The sequence below is a fragment of the Dermochelys coriacea genome, chromosome 7, assembly GCF_009764565.3.
Source record: "Dermochelys coriacea isolate rDerCor1 chromosome 7, rDerCor1.pri.v4, whole genome shotgun sequence".
Classification (NCBI taxonomy): domain Eukaryota; kingdom Metazoa; phylum Chordata; order Testudines; family Dermochelyidae; genus Dermochelys; species Dermochelys coriacea.
Genome location: NC_050074.1, coordinates 105,241,926 through 105,261,836, shown reverse-complemented (window position 1 = coordinate 105,261,836; position 19,911 = coordinate 105,241,926). Strand labels below are relative to the sequence as shown.

General features: G+C 38.5%; 1 protein-coding gene across 16 annotated transcripts in view; it reads right to left on the bottom strand.

Annotated features, from left to right (window-relative positions):
• The window catches only part of CTBP2 (C-terminal binding protein 2), a 305,318-nt gene that overhangs the window by 53,473 nt on the left and 231,934 nt on the right, over positions 1-19,911 (bottom strand). The gene's annotated exons all lie outside the window — the stretch shown is intronic.

Sequence of the window (19,911 nt, the reverse complement as noted above, 5' to 3'; positions counted from 1 at the left end):
CGTATTCTATACAGCATATCTCAAACCATTACTTTTCTTTATATGCATGATTGGCCAAATTCTCTAGTCTGCTATGGTCACACAGCACTACTCACGTGATGTAAAGTGGCTGTGTTCTGACCAGAAGTGGCCAGCAGAGAATTCCCCTTGCACTGGCAAACTGCGCAGCGGCATGCCGGGGGAGTTAAGGGGTGTGCTGGGGCAGGTAGTGCACATGACTGAATGGAGCCCCACTGCACCTCTCCTCCAGTGGTGAAAAATCATGTCAGGATCTCATGCAACTGGCGCTAGTTAGAGCAGCTGAGGTGCTGCTCTAATTCACATGGAGGGCAGACAGTACAGAACCGGGAGTAGCTGCAAGGGAAGATCTACCCCCATGTCTTCATTGAGGCACACAGTACACATGAAGCATGTTTCCTATCCTATGACTGATCTTTTTTACACCTGCTGTTTCACTCAGTTTTGCTAGAACTTTGCTTTGAACCTTTCCTTTTACCAGCTGTTTATGTGTCTGATATAAAGAATATGGTTGTGGATTATCTGTTCAATCACTTGCTTCATCCGAATCTACTAGCAGCATCAACAACAGAAGACAACAGACACAATGAAGTCAATCCACACGTTTAGTGCTCAACCACTACACAAGATGTGAAATGATTGCAGCCAGATTTTCAAGTACTCATTGCCTGAGCCCCCTACCTCTTGGTCTGCATACACCCCATACTAAGGTAGGCGAATGAGGAGTCAGGAAGCAGAGGAATCACTGAAGTGGGGTCATGGGGCTTCAAGAGTTCTAGTGGAGCTGGGGTACTACTGAGCTCCTCACCCCAGACACTGCTCAACTCCCCAGTCCGTTTCAGGGCTCCTGTCAGGCAATCCGGATGAGGGCTGTCTAGCTTAGTGCTCAGTGCAAGTGTCAGGCCTACCGGTTGGTGCATGCATCGGAAACCAAGGACTAGGGTCAGAGTTGGAGTCAGCCGTCAGAAGCTGAAGCCAAGGGTCAAGCTGGAGGTCAGAAGCTAGATACCAGAGCCAAGAGTCAAGTTGGATATGGCAGTCAGCAGCCGAGCCCAAAGAGGACAGGAACTGGAGGAAGCAGTAGCAGGCAAAGAGGGGTTCAAGACGGGGGAAGGACAGAGACAAGACCAGATGCAAGTCAGGAGCAGCAGAAACAACGTAACACAGAAGTCACATGAGCATTGACCAGCCAGCGAGCTGCTGGCTAATCAGGCAGCCTCCTGCAGGCCAGCTATACTGATGAGGCTGCCTGGAGACTAGCTCTGGTGAAGGCCCTGATTCCGAACCCCTCCCTCCCCAACTCATCCAGGACAAGCAAGTGCCCCTGACAAACATGGTGATGCAGTGGAAAGATCATTGCCCCTCACAGGATGGCTGACTTAAAGAGCCACCAGCAGAGGCAGTCAAATGCTTAAGATTCAGAGCTTTATGCTGGAGAGCTAGAAATAAATGACAATTTATTCTTATTATTGTTGTTTATTGTGGTACCACCCTAGTCATGGAATAGGAGGACCTCATTGTGCTAGGTGCTGTACAAAGAGTGAACAAAAGGATTGTCACTGCCCCAAACAGCTTACAATCTAAGTAATCGCTTGAGTTTCCATTAAAATTCTGAGTCTTGATAGGTCTGTGATAGATCCTCGTAGATCTGAGTTCATACTCTTACATAACCCAGTTTAATAAAAAGGACCTATGATAATATTGTAGCAATATGCCTCTATCATCATGCAATTGTAAACTGCTAATGTCACAAAGTTCTGTATATCTACACATAGTTTTTTATCCTTTACTTTAAAAGCAAAAGGTACTGAAATTAACTGGAATATAAATGCAGATTTGCAGGCATACAAAGTTACTATTTGGTGAGCATCCAATCTTGATTAGCATGTGTTTCCCATAATGATTGGCAAAAGCAATTATTCCTGATATGATGCATATGTAAGGGCTGAAACAAGAGGGGAAAGTGTGTTATTATAAAGTGCCCCAAACATTCAACTTTGATGAATTAGCCATGGCATTGTCTTCAGGATCCTGGTATCACATAGAAGGGTGACAAGCAGAGTTTGGAAACCAATACCACAAACTGCACAGATTATTTTCTTGCAAATCCAGACACCGACACTTTGGCAAATGTACAAGAACATATCATGTAACCTATTTATATACCAAAATAATCAGTCTAAACTAATGAACAATGCCTGTTAACAAGAGACATGAGAGAATAACAACAACTAATATCAAAAGATTTGTATTTATTAATGTTGTAATATAAAGAAAATAATAAACCCCTTCAAACTGAGCTTCTAATTTGTTCTAATCCCCTGGGTATAGCCAGTTCAGTGCTGGCTGCCTCTCTGTCTCAGTCTCTTTAGATTGGTCAGGACAAGCATTTGCCCAAATCACAACAGCTGGCTGGAACAGCCCTTCCCCTCTTATTTTTCCCTACAACTTTCCCTTAAAGCACAATGACTTTTAAATCCTTCCAGGCTCAAAGCCCAGTAAGCAGTAAAGCACTAAAGCCCAGCACAAAGTGATATTTATTTCTCCAAGCTATTATTTTTTCATATAAAAATCCAATGGAAAAATAACTCCAATAACATTTGTTATAGCAACAGGCGGACTTGAAGCACTTATGAAGAGTGAATGTGTTGTACCTGTGCCCTGGGATTGGCATGGTGCGCTTGCTTCTTTATACAGTCATCACTAAGCAAAAAATAAAAAGCTGTACCTCAGATAAGCTCAGACCTTTTCCTCGACTGTTGGAAGAAATTATTTAGAGGAAAGCTTTTGGGGAACTGGGAGTTCTACAGCTCCAGTGGGAAACTGATAAATAACTAAAATGAACAGCCACAATGGCTGTATAGTGATTTATAGAGTTGACAGCATTTGCCAGAAAGACGACAATATTACACAGTTAAAGCAAAGGACAAGTAAAAACCATGGCACACAAAGCTACAGGGCAACAGAAAAATGATCAAAACAGAAGATCATTGTCTGACAGCACCAAACCAGTGCCACTGTCCACTTTACTAGCTTCACAGATCCTTAGAAACCACTTCAATAATACATTACTAAGCAGGAAAAGTTGTGTGTGGTCCAGTATCTACAGCAGGAGATTGGCAGAGACAGAAATATCAGTTTTCAATGAGATGTGTGACCTATCACACTGACACAACTGTGCTGCTAAGCTTAATTAACTAATTTTGGTAAAGTGCTTAGAGATCCTTGGATAGAAGATTCCACAGAAATATAAAAACACATTATTTAATGACCGTATCACATAAAATTAAGATTTGTTACTTAACTTAGCAATCAATACAAGGTAAAGTTTGTTTTCTTGACTCTAGTTATATCCTCTGAACTCCAGATTCAGCACGTGCCAAATTTTAAGGACGTGCCAAATTTTAACCACGTGAGAAATCTTACTGAAGTCAATAGTACTCAACATATTCAAACTTACGCACTTGCTGAACTGGAGCTTAACTGTGTACCCGATGCTCTGTGAGTGCAACAGCGATAGGTTTTCTAACTTCTTCCCTAGGCTTAGTGGCAAAGACTTCCCCCTGCCCACCAGTTGCTTATCAGCTTCCCAGGCTGGCATATTTGATGTACTGCACTTCCATGTGGAGCCCAGGCATCTGGCCACAGCTGAGGAAATCTATAAGAACTAGAGAACAATTTAGGAAACAACAGAATAATAACTATGCAGGGTTTTGTTTGTCGGTCTGATATTTAAAACAAAACGAAGTGATCAAATGGAAATGCTTTTCCTTTCTCCAGTCAGATCCCCTCTAAAATACAGGAATAAGAATTCCTCTCACTAGGAAGAGAAATTTCAGATTCAGCTCTTTTCCTGGACCAGCACAGGGTGGATCATGACAGAGAAATTGGTACCCATGGAGAGAAGATAAAAGGAAACTAATGATATCTTTCTCCTGCACTGGTTCCCGATGATCTACCAATCCAGCACTGACAGAAAGCAGCAATCAGTAGCAGACATCTTCCATTGAAGGGGAGGGTAAGCTGTAAAAACCTCTTGCAGTGATTGAGGAAGGATCAGCAGATGACCCAGCTTATGGAAATTCCAATGACTGGTGTGCAAACATTGCAGGGAGTGAAGCAGCAGCTTTGCTCTCAGCACTGTCTCCACACTGGCCACCATCATGTCAGACAACATTTCTTAACTGTAGAGGACCACCGTGATATTGAATCTTTCTCTAGGCTAAGGAATCAGGAAAAACAACCAGGTAAAGAAGTTCCCAAGGGTATGTTCACACTATATCCCTGTAGCTATGCCACCATAAACCTATTGTGCAGATGCAGCCTATACTATACTAACAGAAGGGGTTTTTCCTGTCAATGTAGAAACACCACCTCCCTGAACAATGGTAGCTAGGTTGACGAAAACATTCTTCCATCAACATACCTGCTTCTAACCTGGGGGTTAGGTCGGCAAAGCTACATCAGCCAGAGGTGTGGATATAGCTATGTCAATCTATGTTTTAAGTGTAGATCAGGCGTGAGACAGAATTAAGCTCTTAATGTACCTGAACATGAATCTGTTCCTTGAGGACTTGAACCTATCTGCACCTAAATATCCTTGAAAAACTGACCCACGGTGACTAGAATCAATTCAACAATTCAACTACAGCTAATACTTCTTTTAGTTAGGTTTCAGAGTAGCAGCCGTGTTAGTCTGTATTCGCAAAAAGAAAAGGAGTACTTGTGGCACCTTAGAGACTAACAAATTTGTTAGAGCATAAGCTTTCGTGAGCTACAGCTCACTTCATCGGATGCATTAGTGAGCTGTAGCTCACGAAAGCTTATGCTCTAATAAATTTGTTAGTCTCTAAGGTGCCACAAGTACTCCTTTTTTTTTCTTTCAGTTAGTTTCAAATGCAAAACACATTTTGATAAAACTTAGTTTTTTCTTATGTACCCAGCACATTTAAGTTTTATTGAACTATTAAAAAACAATTTTAAATGCAGCTTTTTCTGCATTTTTAATTGAACACCAATTTCTATCCAAATGCAGCTTGACACAAATCATGAGCAAGAAATTATCATTTCATAAATAAAAATGTCATTCACCATTTTATAACATAATAAAAAAATGAAAAAATTAAGAATCAGAATAAATGTATGTTGAGCTATATAACTACCTAAATAAACGTGTATAGATATGTACCCTCTTGATTAGCAAAAAAGTATCACATTTAGTGTAAAGGCTATATTTAATTGCAAATCAGCATGTTTCAATGGTTATATCAACCAATGAGAATGAACATTTCTTCAGAAAAATAACTAAAAAATACAAATGCAAAGCAAGATTTAAATTGATTATTTAAATCAATGTTACCTGCTTGCTGATTTAAATCATGATTTAAAATCTGTGATTTTAATCACTTTGATTTAATCAATCCACCCTGCATGGTACTGAAAAGTGTCAGCAGCCAAAGACCCGTCTATAGTAGAGCTCTCAACATTGCTAACCTCAGTGGTACTGAATCAGTGTCAGCAAAGCTGTGAAATATTACAAAAATGTCCTCAATATACACACATCAAGAAGTCACCTTGGTTACTTGAAAAGCAAAGGCCACACAGTGAGAAATCCTGACCATTGATGGCACTGATTCTCCTAATTTTGAGTTCCAGTATTGCCAACCTCAAATGTTCAATAATCATGAGCCAGCCTAACCAAAAATCTGGAGATTGGCATCAGAATCATGAGATCTTTGATGTTGTTTATTTCCAGTCTGTTTTTTTTAGTCTTTAGGTTGTACGTGGGTCACATTTTCAAGGTTTTTCTCTGCCACCATAAAGGCGGTATGAAAAGCATTGACTATCGCAAGGGTTGGAACACTCTCAAGTTCACAGGAATGGAACGCTCTCCTAGATGAGGTCTGCCCCAGTTGGCTGCCTTTAAAGTATATATACTCAAATTCCAATTTATATAGGTTCATCTACTGTGAACAATTTTGGTATTCCTCTTGTTTTTTTGCACTGATGTCTGCTTTGCACCCATTCTTAGTACCAATATGGAATTAAACTCTTTGGTTGGAGGGGGTAGATACTGGAGTTGTCCTCGTTCAGATGTGTTTGATGCCTAGTTGTGTATCGGAATTGTGTAGCTTTTCTTTTGGATGTTTTAACATCTGATACTGTGGGTTTTGTTCAGTGCTTAGGTATTTTATCTAGGTGCCTTGTTAACTGATTAAACAACGAGACAAAAGGGATATTAATGTGCATGTTTTCTAACTTCTGAGACATGAAATCATAAAGACCCCAGCAAATAAGCCTGTCACATGAAAAATGCCCATTATATGATGCAGCATTGAGATTAAGTCTGGATTCTTGACATCTGGTGCAGGCAACCTGAGTCAGAACCATAAGACCATTGAAAATGAGACAGCAATTACATTACAAATTGCTTATCTCCCCATGCCCAGGTGTTGCTTCTCCCAGATTTCTGCATTCTGTGGGGGAACAAGAGCAGATGGCCAGAAGGGGTTAAACCAGCATCCTTCCCCTACTGACATCTTATGTATCTTCTTTCCCGTTGGAAGGGAAACTTGCTTGTTGAAGGGAAACAAACTTGACAGAATGGCAGAAGATCTCCTTCACATTTTCTTCAATGCATTGAGACATCCTAGAATACTCAAGAACTGACTGAGGAGATATTTGAGCCATTAGTGATTATATTTGAAAACTCAAGGAAAATGGGAAAGATTCCAGAGGACTGGAAGAGGGCAAATATAATGCCAATCTATTAGAAGAGGAATAAGGACAACCTAGGGAATTACTGACCAGTCATCTTATCTTCAATACCTGGAAAGATAATGGCTCAAATAATCAAGTCATCAATTTGCAAACACCTAGAAGATAAGAAGGTGATAAGTAACAGTCAACATGGATTTGTCAAGAACAAATTATGTCAAACCAACCTAACAGCTTTCTTTGACAGGGTAACAAGCCTTGTGGATGGGGGGGAAGCGGTAGACGTGGTATATCTTGACTTCAGTAAGGCTTCTGATACCGTCTCGCATGACTTTCTCATAAACGAACAAAGAAAAGACAGTCTAGATGGAGTTACTATAAGGTGGATGTATAACTGGTTAGAAAACTTTTCCCAGAGAGCAGTTATCAGTGGTTCATAGCCAAGCTGGAAGAGCATATCAACTGGGGTCCTGCAGGGATCAGTCCTGGATCTGGTTCCATTTAATATCTTAATAAATTATTTACATATTGCCACAGAGAGTACACTTATAAAGTTTGTGGATGATACCCAACTGAGAGGGGTTGCAAGTGTGTTGGAGGATAGGATTAAAATTCAAAATGATTTGGACAAACTGGAGAAATAGTCTGAAGAACATAGGATGAAATTCAATAAGGAACATGAGAAGTACTCCACTTCAATAGGAACAATCAACTGCACACATACAAAATGGGAAATGACTGCTGAGGAAGGAGTACTGCGGAAGGGGATCTGAGAGTTATAGTGGATCACAAGCTAAACATGAATCAAAAAAAAGAAAAGGAGTACTTGTGGCACCTTAGAGACTAACAAATTTATTAGAGCATAAGCTTTCGTGAGCTACAGCTCACTTCATCGGATGAATATGAATCAGTGTTCCAAGAAAAACAAACATCATTCCAGGATGTATTACCAGGAGTGTTGTAAGAAAGACAAGAAGTAATTCTTCCAATCTACTCCACACTTCTAGGGCCTCAACTGGAGTATTGTGTCCAGTTCTGGGTGCCACATTTCAGGAAAGATGTGGACAAATTGGAGTAAGTCCAGAGAAGAGCAACAAAAATGATTAAAGGTCTAGAAAACATGACCCATGACGAAAGATTGAAAAAATTGGTTTTGTGTAGTCTGGAGAAGAGAAAACTGCGAGGGGACATGATAACAGTTTTCAAGTATATAAAAGATTGTTACAAGGAGGAGGGTGAAAAATTGTTCTCCTTAACTTCTGAGGATAAAACAAGAAGCAATTGGTTTAAATTGCAGCAACGGGGGTGTAGGCTGGATAACTTCCTGAAAAACTTCCTGTTGGGGTAGTTAAGCACTGGAACAAATAGCCTAGGGAGGTTGCAGAATCTTCACCACTGGAGGTTTTTAAGATTAGACCAACACCTGTCAGGAATGGTCTAGTTATTATGTAGTCCTGCCTTTAGTGCAAGGGATTGGACTAGATGAACTGTTGAGGTCCCTTCCAGTCCTACACTTCTATAATTCTCATACTGTTAGCTCAGTTGAGCCTCATGAATCTGTGCTCGGGAACAACCACACCAACAGAGCCCCGGTCATGCTAGTGTTACTTCCCCATCTCTTCTGGGAGCTCGATTTGCCATTTATCTTGCTGCTGACTTTCTTGCTGCTGACATTCTTGCTTTCTTTCTGCTGCAAAAATGTGGCCTCCCACTTTCCTGATCCCAACTAACCAAGCAAAAAGACACATCACTCGAAGGAGTGGTACCTTTCAGAGTCTCTTGAATATCTATCCAAACAGTAGTGTTCAGAGCTCTGTCTGATTTTCTCTTCTCAGCATAGGACACAAAAGCTCTCCTAGAACATCGTTGCTCCCACTCCCTAACATTACCACAAGAAACCAAACAACTCAGTGTCCCCCTTCCCCTTTCCACCTTCTGCTTGGGCTATGCCAGTTCTCTATCTTGATGATAGCCTGGGACAAGCACCACAAAATAGTGCTTCTCTCCTCCATCTCCTAGGACAGGGGTTCTCAAACTGGGAGTCGGGACCCCTCGGGGGTAGTGAGGTTATTACATGGGGGGTCGCGAGCTGTCAGCCTCCACCCTAAACCCCGCTTTGCCTCCAGCATTTATAAATAGTGTTAAAAACTTTTTTATATATATGGGGGGGGGGGTTGCACTCACCAGCTTGCTATGTGAAAGGGGTCACCAGTGCACAAGTTTGAGAACCACTGTCCTAGGAGAAGGCTTTTTAACTAAAGCAATATACAAAAAGGAAACATCTACTGAGAGCCAAAAGATCCAATTTCAGAATCAAGAGAGTCAATACCTATATTGAATTTCTTATTCCCTACTAGCAAAAGAGACTCAGAATTCCTTATTTATCCTGCACAAACTCACAGTAACAGGATATGCTGTCTTATGTATCTGTCCTATGTTTATATTATACACTTCTCTACTTGTAACTGTAAAACCTTTATAAAGATACATTTTATTTTTAACTGTGTATATGTTCATAACCCTGACAGTTACTTTCCCTCTCATGAATAGCTGTGTTTATAGTTTGGGATTTTACACTACTGAACCATTTTACATATTGTTCTATGTATCCACATATGTTGCTTCTATGCTGTGTTTAAATTAATTAATAATAAAATCACAATTTCTATTCCTTGTACAACTATGACTCAACTGAAATTAACAAAGTGTGTAAAACTCAATAATTTATAATGGATTAAAATCAAAGACAACAGTTTATCAGAATTATTTTTATACACAGTCCCCAAAGACTTTACAGCAGTTTTATATTTATGAATCTCTTCTTAACAAAAAAACATCTTGTAAGGAATACAGAACACTTCAAGGAGCTGGTAAAGTTTTAATTTAGAACAAGTTCTAGTGAAGGCTGCTCCTCAGATCCTAAATAGAAAAAGAAGTTAAAGTAACATCTTTGAGTTTTAAATTGGGTAAAATAAACAAATAAGGGTTGGGGGAATGGAGCTAATGGGAATAGAAATGTTGCCATGGTTTTGTTTTAAATGTGAATAGAAACACATACACACACATACACACTTTTATACTTTTATCTACGTATATAAGGATACCCAAACACAACAGCATAATGTTAGCAGAGGACAAACAGCTGGCAATACAAACAAAAATCAACCTGACCAGTCTATTTTCAATGTCCAAGCTGACTGAAAAGTAAACAACCAACATAAATGTAGAAAAATGAATTAGATCTTTGAAAACGCTTTGAGATTTAATAATTTACAACATTCAACTGAACAGTGGTATCAAGAGTAAGACACTTTCTTCCAAATGTGAATTAAAGGAACAGTATCCCTTTATAGTATACTCCAAATTCCTAGTAGGAGCAAGCATATAACTTTATTCATGTGCGTAGTCCCATTGAAGTTAATTGGGGAGTAAAGTTATGCATGTACTAAAGTCTTTGTATGATCAGGGCCACATATGTCAATAGCATTAGAAATTGATTTGCTTTGATTTGCTTCAGAGGCACAAAAAATGGATTTATTTACTGAATGAGTCCAATTACACCTGCCCAAGTCCTATTCCCCACCCCATGAAGAGCACAGTTTAGGACATTAGTACCAAAACACCATGAGGTTCTGTGAGAGTTTAAAACAAAAAACCAAAACCAAAACCAGGGTTTTGTTCCACACTGCCATTTATGGCAACTTCACCACTTTCCTCTCATTTACTCCCAAAGAATCTGATCCAATGGCCAGATCTGTCTGTCTGTCTGTTCGGCCCATCTGAATCCTTCCCATGCTGTCAGATGTCGCTTAGGGCATAACAGGATTCAGATTCAGATCCCTAAGGAGCATAAACATAGTTTGCGAATAAGCTCCTTTAACTGAGTTAACAAGCAGTATTTGAATGTGAATACTGTTTCTGTTATTCATTTCAGTGTAAGTTCCCCATTATTCATTATATATTTGTTTCAGAAATTCTAAATTTCACAACTTTCCATTAATAAGTGGCATTCTTCAAGTGTCTACTTTAGAAATGTTAATAAGTAGTTCTAGTGATAATAGTCTAATTCATAAACATGCAGGAAAAAACCTATTGCTTCATGAAATAAACTAGAAATTTGGGAACTATTTCTAGAAGTGTTTGGTGCAATTTAAAAGCAAGTAAACAGCAAACACTTCTTCTACTCATTAAAAATGGGAAAACAGAAAACCTACTCATCTATTTGAAAAATATAACCTATTTTTTTAAATAATGCATGAACATTTAATGATTGAAATTTACAGCTTCTCTTGCATAACAAAATCATTGATTTTGTAGATCAAATGATCAGAAATTCAATATGGAGTTGATAACTTTTGCAAAAGTCAGAATGGAATCCTGGCCCCACCAAAGTCAATGGCAAAACTCCCACTGATTTCAATAGAGGCTGGATTTCACTCAGAGTCTACCTGGTTCCAAACTGTTTGCCCATGGCACATAGTGGTGCTTCTATAAAAATTAGAGGCATCACTTTGTTGACCAATTTCACAAGGTTGTTTGAAATAGCAGTATGGGCACAGAGTAGCTGAGACTCGAGGATATGTGTTTGTTATTCCATCAATTTATGCTCTGCCAATCAAATGACAGAGTGATGAGTACACATATGGTTGCCCTCTGACCAGTGTGAATCACTGCTCATTGATGCATATTTTGGGGATGAACACAAAGAACATCTTCACTTGGTGCACCAGTATAACACACAAGAAAGAGGTGGTGTTATAGGTTGATAAATACTGATTAACAGTATAAACATGCAGTGACACTGCTAATGATTCTGGATTCAATCCTTCTACTACTGACTGCATTAGAAGCAGGATCAAACCCACTATCAAAAATACAAAAATAAAATGTAAGTTCAAGAGCCTTAAACCAAAGGTTTCAGCCCATAAAATAAGACTTCATCCTTTCTTTGAAAGAAAACAAGGGCTAGAAGTGTCATCAACAATCATTTGTCTTATTTTCTTCCTGTGCTAGGGACACTGATTATTGTACAGTCTTAAATTAACATTAGAAAAAGTCCATTAGTTCATGCAAGTGTATGCATTTCATCTTCTGTGCGAAAAGAAGACTCTTACTGCACATCAGAACAGTCAGGGATTTCAGTAAGAGTCTGGACCACTAAAGAAAGGGCTGACAATCTATACATACAGAAAAGTAGCAAGTAGGTGGCTGTCTAAAGCTTCTCAGCAATTTGCAATGTTAGAATAAATCCCAGGAGAGATGGATTAGCGGGAAGAGGGAAAGTGAGGAGGTCAGAAAGGTGCATAATATTTCATCACATAATTCTACAGTTTATCACAATGCTCAGCACATTATCCCAGTTCTGCAGCTTGCTATACATATGGAGTGTACGTATATAGATGTCCCATGATTTTCAAAAGTTGTTAGTGGTTTTGGGTGCCTCAATTTTGGGGCACATACTTCCTCCAACTTCACTAGGTATCCTACTGGTACTTCTTTTTGATTAAAGTTTACCAATAAATTATTATTTATCAAGTCTTCCCCATCTTCAGTTTATTTACTTGAAAAGTTGCTCTGAATTGGATGGAACCCCCAAGGCAAATTCACTGATCAGCTGATCTGCTAACTTGTTATTGACTACAATTGAGCATCTCCACAAACACTGATCCAAACAAATACTGCTGAGATCACCTCCTCTCGTTTCCCTCCACATGGCTAAATTGATAACATTTATTTATGGTTTTATGATAATCCTCCTCCCCATTTTCACCTCATTTTTTTAAAAAGAGCAAGCAACGTATTGTCCTGACCTTTGTATGTATATTAAAAGTTCACTAAGTTTCTATAATAACAGGTTTTAGAGTAGCAGACGTGTTAGTCTGTATTTGCAAAAAAGAAAAGGAGTACTTGTGGCACCTTAGAGACTAACAAATCGGATGCATTTGATGAAGTGAGGTGTAGCTCACGAAAGCTTATGCTCAAATAAATGTTAGTCTCTAAGGTGCCACAAGTACTCCTTGTCTTTTTTACTAAGTTTCTATGTCCTCTATAGTTGCTCAGTTCTACTGATTTCCCTCCTACAAATATTGCCTGCTCTTCCCTCTTTATTAGCTGACCTAGTCAACATTGCTCTGTAGCACAATCATGCATTTGGGAGCTACTTCAAGAATTTTGGGAGCACTGTGTTATACTTTTATTCTCATTCTCTTCCTCCTCTCCACCAAATAATTAAGGTAAGGACTTTGCTGACCCTGCATGGATGTGCAATTGGTGGGAGGGAGCCTGCCTTCCTCCCTCCTTTCTCTACCCCACATTCTATGGCTGAGATCCAGTTACTTGGTGCTGTAGATGGAGTGGAGTGCAACAACACAGAAGAGCCATTGAGCCATTCCCCACACTCTGCACCAGATACATGGAGTGCTGGAGCCAATGATCTGCTTAAACATCAATCCCATGGCATGTGATAACGGCATTCCACTCTAGCCTACAGCCTCAGGAGCTAGGTCAATATTCCCAGTCCTTACATTCAGAGGATAAAATTTACTCCGGTACACAAGGCTCTCCACACTATTTCAGACCTGCATGGGTGAGACTGGGGAATTAGAACAGCGTGACCTCACAGGATGCCTATGTGCCCTAAAAAGAGCCCCTGTGTTGGTCAGACACAAGCTAGGGTGGAATGCCATTATGGCATGTCACATGATAGATGTTTAATCAGAGCACTGGCTCCAACAACCTATGCAACTGGCATGGGAGGTCTGAACTGTTAATCCCATAGGTTCTGGAAGTAGGGGTGCTGGAGCAACCCCTGGCTTGAAGTGGTTTGCATTATATACAGGGTTTACCGTTTGGTTCAATGGCTCTCAGCACCCCCACTATAAAAATTGTTCCAGCACGCCTGGTTAATCCACTCCATCTGCACCGAACCAAGTAACTTCAACCACAGAATGTGAGTCCCAGAAAAGTCTAGTACTGGCAAGCATATTGGACTCCCCAAAGAGGGCAGGGAGGGGTGGGTAAGCCTGAAGCCATGATCCCTCACACCCCCATAAACAAAGCTGAGCCAGCACACAGGGGACCGTGCACTGCTCTGTCTCCTCCATTGACTCTCTGGCCAAATCAGCTTTGGAGGACTCTTGTATATTCCACTCTGCGCCCAACACTGCAGGATGTGTTTTAGCAATATTGCCCTTACTGTACAAAAGAGTTAAAACAAACACTCCTTAGGAGACAGAATGCATGGGATAAAAACTGAGCAGATCACATTTCTTCCTAACAAACACTAGCACACAGCAGACAGAAGAGATTATAAATTAGCCTTCTTTACAGAAAGCCAAAGGAATGCTGTTAATGTCAGTGTGTTTTAAAGGTGACAAAGACTAAAGCTAATCTGCCAACTGTTATGTATATTGCTTAATAATATATGTCCTATGGCTGCTGCAACATTTATTGCAAATCAAAGGCTTAATGATTGTGGCCTTCTACTTTTTAACAATACAACTTGATACCGACTTTGATTCTCTCTGTTTAAAAATAATAACTCAGTTCAGCAGTACAGCATTTTCATTAAGCTGGTCCGTAGTTTCATGCTATGCGAAGCAGAGAAGATGCATTTAAAAATGTTTAATACAGTAATGATCAGAAACCTTGAACATATATAAGGAAACAGGCTTGCTTATTCTGTAACTGTGGAAACTACTACATGAAAAAAATATTTTAAAAACATTTCAGCTAATAGAGTTAGAGAATGTACTGGATATGGAAGTCCTAACAATGATATTACCCTATATGTGGGGTAAAAGAGAGGTGTAAATTGAGGCTGACAACACTTATGCGTCTGACAATACATTTTCCTCTAACAGGCTCAAATTCATCTCTACTGTAACTGCACTAATGTCAATGGAGTTGCAGCAGGGATGAATTTGTACCTTTCTATTGCTTTTAATAAAACCATTGTATAAAGTGTATTTCACCCTTTTAAAAAAATGTTTTGAAGGGGCATTCTATTTAATCAATGAAGCAACACCGTATATTGACCAAAGCAGTCAATAATGTTATCAAGGTAACTTTCTATAACATACCTTACAGGCCCCAAACTGCATTCTTCGCACTCCCAAAACTCTCACTAAATACTATGGTGCCAATTCTGCAGTCATTAACCATGGGAATAACCCTTCTTACGGGAGTAGTCCCATTGAAACCAATGGAATGACTCACACAAGTAAAGTTATACATATGCATAAGTGTTGGCCTGACTGGGGCTAAGGAGTGTTTGGGCACTATAAACAACATTGGATTGGGCCCCAGGTTTGCCTTTTAAAATTCTTTTCAAATTCCATTGTATAAACTACCATCATTTCAACCATCTATCCATGTCATATTACAGATTAATGTTTTACAGATAACGCTGACTGTCAGAAAATAGCAAATATCCAAAGATAAACACACATGCCTATTACTCCCTTCATCCTTCCAAGGATTACTGAGGTACTATCTGCGGTGTTTTTTTTTATTAGTTTGTTTTTACATTTGCTTGTCCAATTTTAAATTGTAAGGTCAAATAAACAATTAAATAGTCCTAGACAGTTTTTTGTGCATCTACAGTTGTAAAGCATTTATAAATCAAAATTTTGCAAGCTATTTGTTCACAATGTGGACTGCATTTTCACATTTCAGCATGTGGGGGAGAGGGAGGACTCCCAATTTGGATTCAACTGTTTTGTCTACATACCCCTTCTCTGTTTTGTCAGTGAAATCTTCATTACTAATTTTTCGGCACTTGGAGATAGCGAGTACGTCACCTGGATTAATACTATAGTTCATAATGGCACCAACATTGTTATGGTCTGTCAGGTCAATGTGCAAATTAAATACGATTTATTTGGTACACAGAGGCTTCCTTTGGAGCTGTTACAGTGTGTATTGTTAATCCAGCTGCCTTGCATATGCACATTGTGATTACGTGCTAAATGTCCATACAGAAATTTTACTGAACAAAACCTGGACACTATTTCTAAACTAGTCAGCTATATTGTACTATATAGGGTAAAGAACAAATCAATTTTTAAATATTTTACAATATACTAGGGCTGTCAATTAATTGCAGTTAACTCACCTGATTAACTCAAAAAAATTAATCGCAATTAAAAAATGTACTGTGATTAATCAGTTTTAATCTTACTGTTAAACAGAATACCAATTGAAGTTTATTATATATTTTTTTATATTTTCCACATTTTCAAATATATCAATTTCAATTACAACACAGAAGACAAAGTGTACAGTGCTAACTTTATATTATTTTTTATTACAAATATTTGCACTGTAAAAATGATAAACAAAAAAAATAGTATTTTTCAATTTACCTCATACAAGTGCTATAGTGCAATCTCTTTTTATCATGAAAGTACAATGTACAAATGTAGTTTTTTGGTTACATAACACTCAAAAACAAAACAATGTAAAATTTTAGAGCCTACAAGTCCACTCAGTCCTACTTCTTGTTCAGCCAATTGCTAAGAGAAACAAGTTTGTTTACATTTATGGGCGATAAAGCTGCCCACTTCTTAATTACAATGTCACCTGAAAGCAAGAACAGACTTTCGCATGGCACTGTTGTAGTTGGTGTCACAAGATGTTTACGTGCCAAATGTGCTAAAGATTCATATGCCTCTTCATGTTTCACCCATCGTTCCAGAGGACATGCTTCCATGCTGATGATGCTCATTAAAAAAATAATGCGTTAATTGAATTTGTGACTGAACTCTTTGGGGGAGAATTGTATGTCTCCTGCTCTATTGTACCCACATTCTACCACATATTTCATGTTATAGCAGTCTCAGATGATGACCCAGCATATGTTGTTCATTTTAAGAACACTTTCACTGCAAATTTGACAAAATGCAAAGAAGATACCATTGTGAAATTTCTAAAGATAGCTACAGCACTCGACCCAAGGTTTAAGAATCTGAAGTGCCTTCCAAAATCTGAGAGGGATGAGGTGTGGAGCATGCTTTCAGAAGTCTTAAAAGAGCAATACTCTTATGCAGAAACTACAGAACCCAAACCACCAAAAAAGCAAATCAACCTTCTGCTGGTGACATCTGACTCATGATGAAAATGAACATGCATTGGTCCACACTGCTTTGGATTGTTATCGAGCAGAACCAGTCATCAGCATGGATGCATGTCAGCTGGAATGGTGGTTGAAGCATCCAGGGACATTTGAATCTATAGTGCATCTGGCATGTAAATATCTTGTGACGCTGGCTATAACAGTGCCATGCAAACACCTGTTCTCTCTTTTAGGTGACATTGTAAACAAGAAACAGTACTTGTATTAGGTGAATTGAAAAATACAATTTATTTTGTTTTTTACAGTGCAAATATTTGTGATCAAAAATAAATATAAAGTGAGCACTATACACTTTGTATTCTGTGTTGTAACTGAAATCAATATATTTGAAAATGTAGAAAACATTCAAAAATATTTTTAAAAATGGTATTCTATTATTGTTTAATAGCACGATTAATTTTTTAATTGCTTGACAGCCTTACAATATTCAGTATGTATGAAATCAGGACGATCACCTGTAAGATCTCTCTGTGCCCATAATGCTCTATGCCAGTGTCATCATGGCATAATTTAAGGAACAGAACTGCAATTCTCTTAACCGGTCTTTACCCAGATGCTGATGCCCATTACCCCACTTTTGACTCTGTCTCCCATAAGGTCAGAATTCTGATTCCCTCTCTCTGGATTACCCCCAACTTAAAGACTAACTCACAATTTATGCAATTGTTAATAAAAGCACAGTTTATTTGTCAGAGTAGAAAATAAAGAGAAAAATCACAAATACGTGTTAGGCAGAATATAAGAAGAGCTGGACTCCAAGCTGTTAAAGAGAATATTGGTTAGCAAAGACTAATCTCTAACGCTACAGAGAACTATTTGTCCAAGATAGCTACCGTCACCCGTGTCTGTCTTTCCACATTCCAGAAAGGCCTTTAATTTACGGCATTCTGGGCCCTAGATTGTCTCTTATGACCTTTTGGAAAATCAAGTTTCTTCCTTCTCATAAAACCTCCATCCTTTCTGGTATCGAAGGAGTCCCACTATTCACTATGACAGCTTCCTACACCACTATATGGGAGCCTTATCCTTCATTCCAGCCTCAGCAGGTCTGGACAATACATGACATCTTTTTTGATTACTTCCTTCCAGTCCCATACATATAACCAAGAGTTTGAATGATTCTCCAATTGCATATTTGAGATGGGCCTTTGGTTCCTCACTTTTCTCCCAGTCCCCATCATTGGAAATACTCATTTGGGCAGGGCAGCTAGACTCACTTGTTTTGAGCTGTCTGTTCCAACTACAAAAATACAAGGTATTCATAAATCAATTACATAAAGCTTCAGAAATTTAATACAAAAATTATAAAACAGGTATCCAGGTTCTTCCTCAACCATGAAAATGCTGGGAAATATGCTCATAGGACTATTCTGGAAGTTCACCTTCAACTCTGATTGCAGTAAATACCAAATGCTGCATAGAAATGGTGTTTCTCAAAGATTAATTCCTCAACACAGTTAAGACATCTTGAAACTGTCACACCACGCATCTTACCTTGACTTCTAGTTTAAAATTACATTTTAAGGGGGGAAAAGCCCTTTCTTGTCCTATTTTGAAAAAAAATAAAATGCAAAATAAATATGTGAAGACAATTTTACAGGTCCTCCTTCAGCTAAACCTTTCAGCCACTTCAATGAAAAGATAATCTTTCTGTGATGATGACCAAACCCTCTCGTTGCTTAGCAACACATAATTAAGGAATATGTTTTCAGATCCGCTTTGCAAGCTGGCCATTATCTGATGAAATTACTGGAGCAACAAATGTCATCCTCATGCAAATGAGTTGGTTGTAGAGAAAGAATGTTTGACTTGTGAAGAGGGCTCAGGATCTCAGAAACATTTCTGGTTTCTTCTTGTCATAATGGATTTTTTTTTAAAGGAAGAGAATAGTATAGATTTTTAAAGAACATAATTCACAATTTAAATGAGAGAAATAATGGAAGGAATGTTAAATTTATCCTATGGGAAAAAAATCATTCAAAATATATACACCCCTTCAGTCCCTTGCAACAGTATTAATATGTACTTTCACTCCAGTGTTACCAAAGTAATCAGCTGGATCAGACGCACTGCAATTAAATTAACATGTGTGTTCTCAGTATTATGTCAGTTTCATTTTTCAGGCTTTTGGAAGCTGTTTATTCAAAAAGCCTGCCTGGATGCCCTTCCTTTGTGCCTGAATCATGTCAATACACATAACGTTGATGAATATTTAAATATGATATATATTTATAAATTACACAAATTAAATAAAATAGCCACAAAACAGGAGGAATCTACTTTCTAAATCTGTGATTGCAGCAAAGGGGGCGGGAGGTCTGAATTTTGACAACTTTTATCATTTCCACTTGCAAAATAGTTCTTTATTTAGATTCCCATGGAATGTCATCACTGGCTTGGCACAGTTTCTATGCCTATAAATGGTATACTTTTATTAAGGCATTTTTTGTGTGCGCTTGTACAGTACATTGTTCATGATTTGTTTGTATGGTGGTTCAGCTGTGGTGTGCAGAGAAATAATTCCCTCCCATACAATCACAATCACTGTGTACAAAAAGCATTTTAAAGGGTTTTTAACATTTATCAGAAAAGTCAAAGGAACAAATGAATGGGAACGTCTAAATTTCCTCTTACTGCAAAATGCATTTCCTATGGTAATTTTTGTTGGTCTTTGACTAGTAAGAGTTAACTTAAAATTGAAGCATTACGTCTGTTTGAACCATTAAGCCCTACACCAGGAAGGGATTTGAACATTTCTGAAGACAAAAAAAGAGGAGGAAAAAAAGGGCAACCACTCCTTTTTATCACTCTAGTGGTTAATCATTGACTTTAACATTAAGCATAGACCTAGTTCTTTAATAGTTACATAGCCCCACTTTTAAGTACTCCTAATAAGAAATCAAGAGTTTTATTTTAGGTGCCTGATAAAAGAGTAAATTAATTAAAAAAAGACTATGGTAACTGCCAAAGGTAAGTCAATTCTAGAATTAACACCATTAGCTATCTGATAAATTTTGTCAAAACAATGCTAACCATATCCT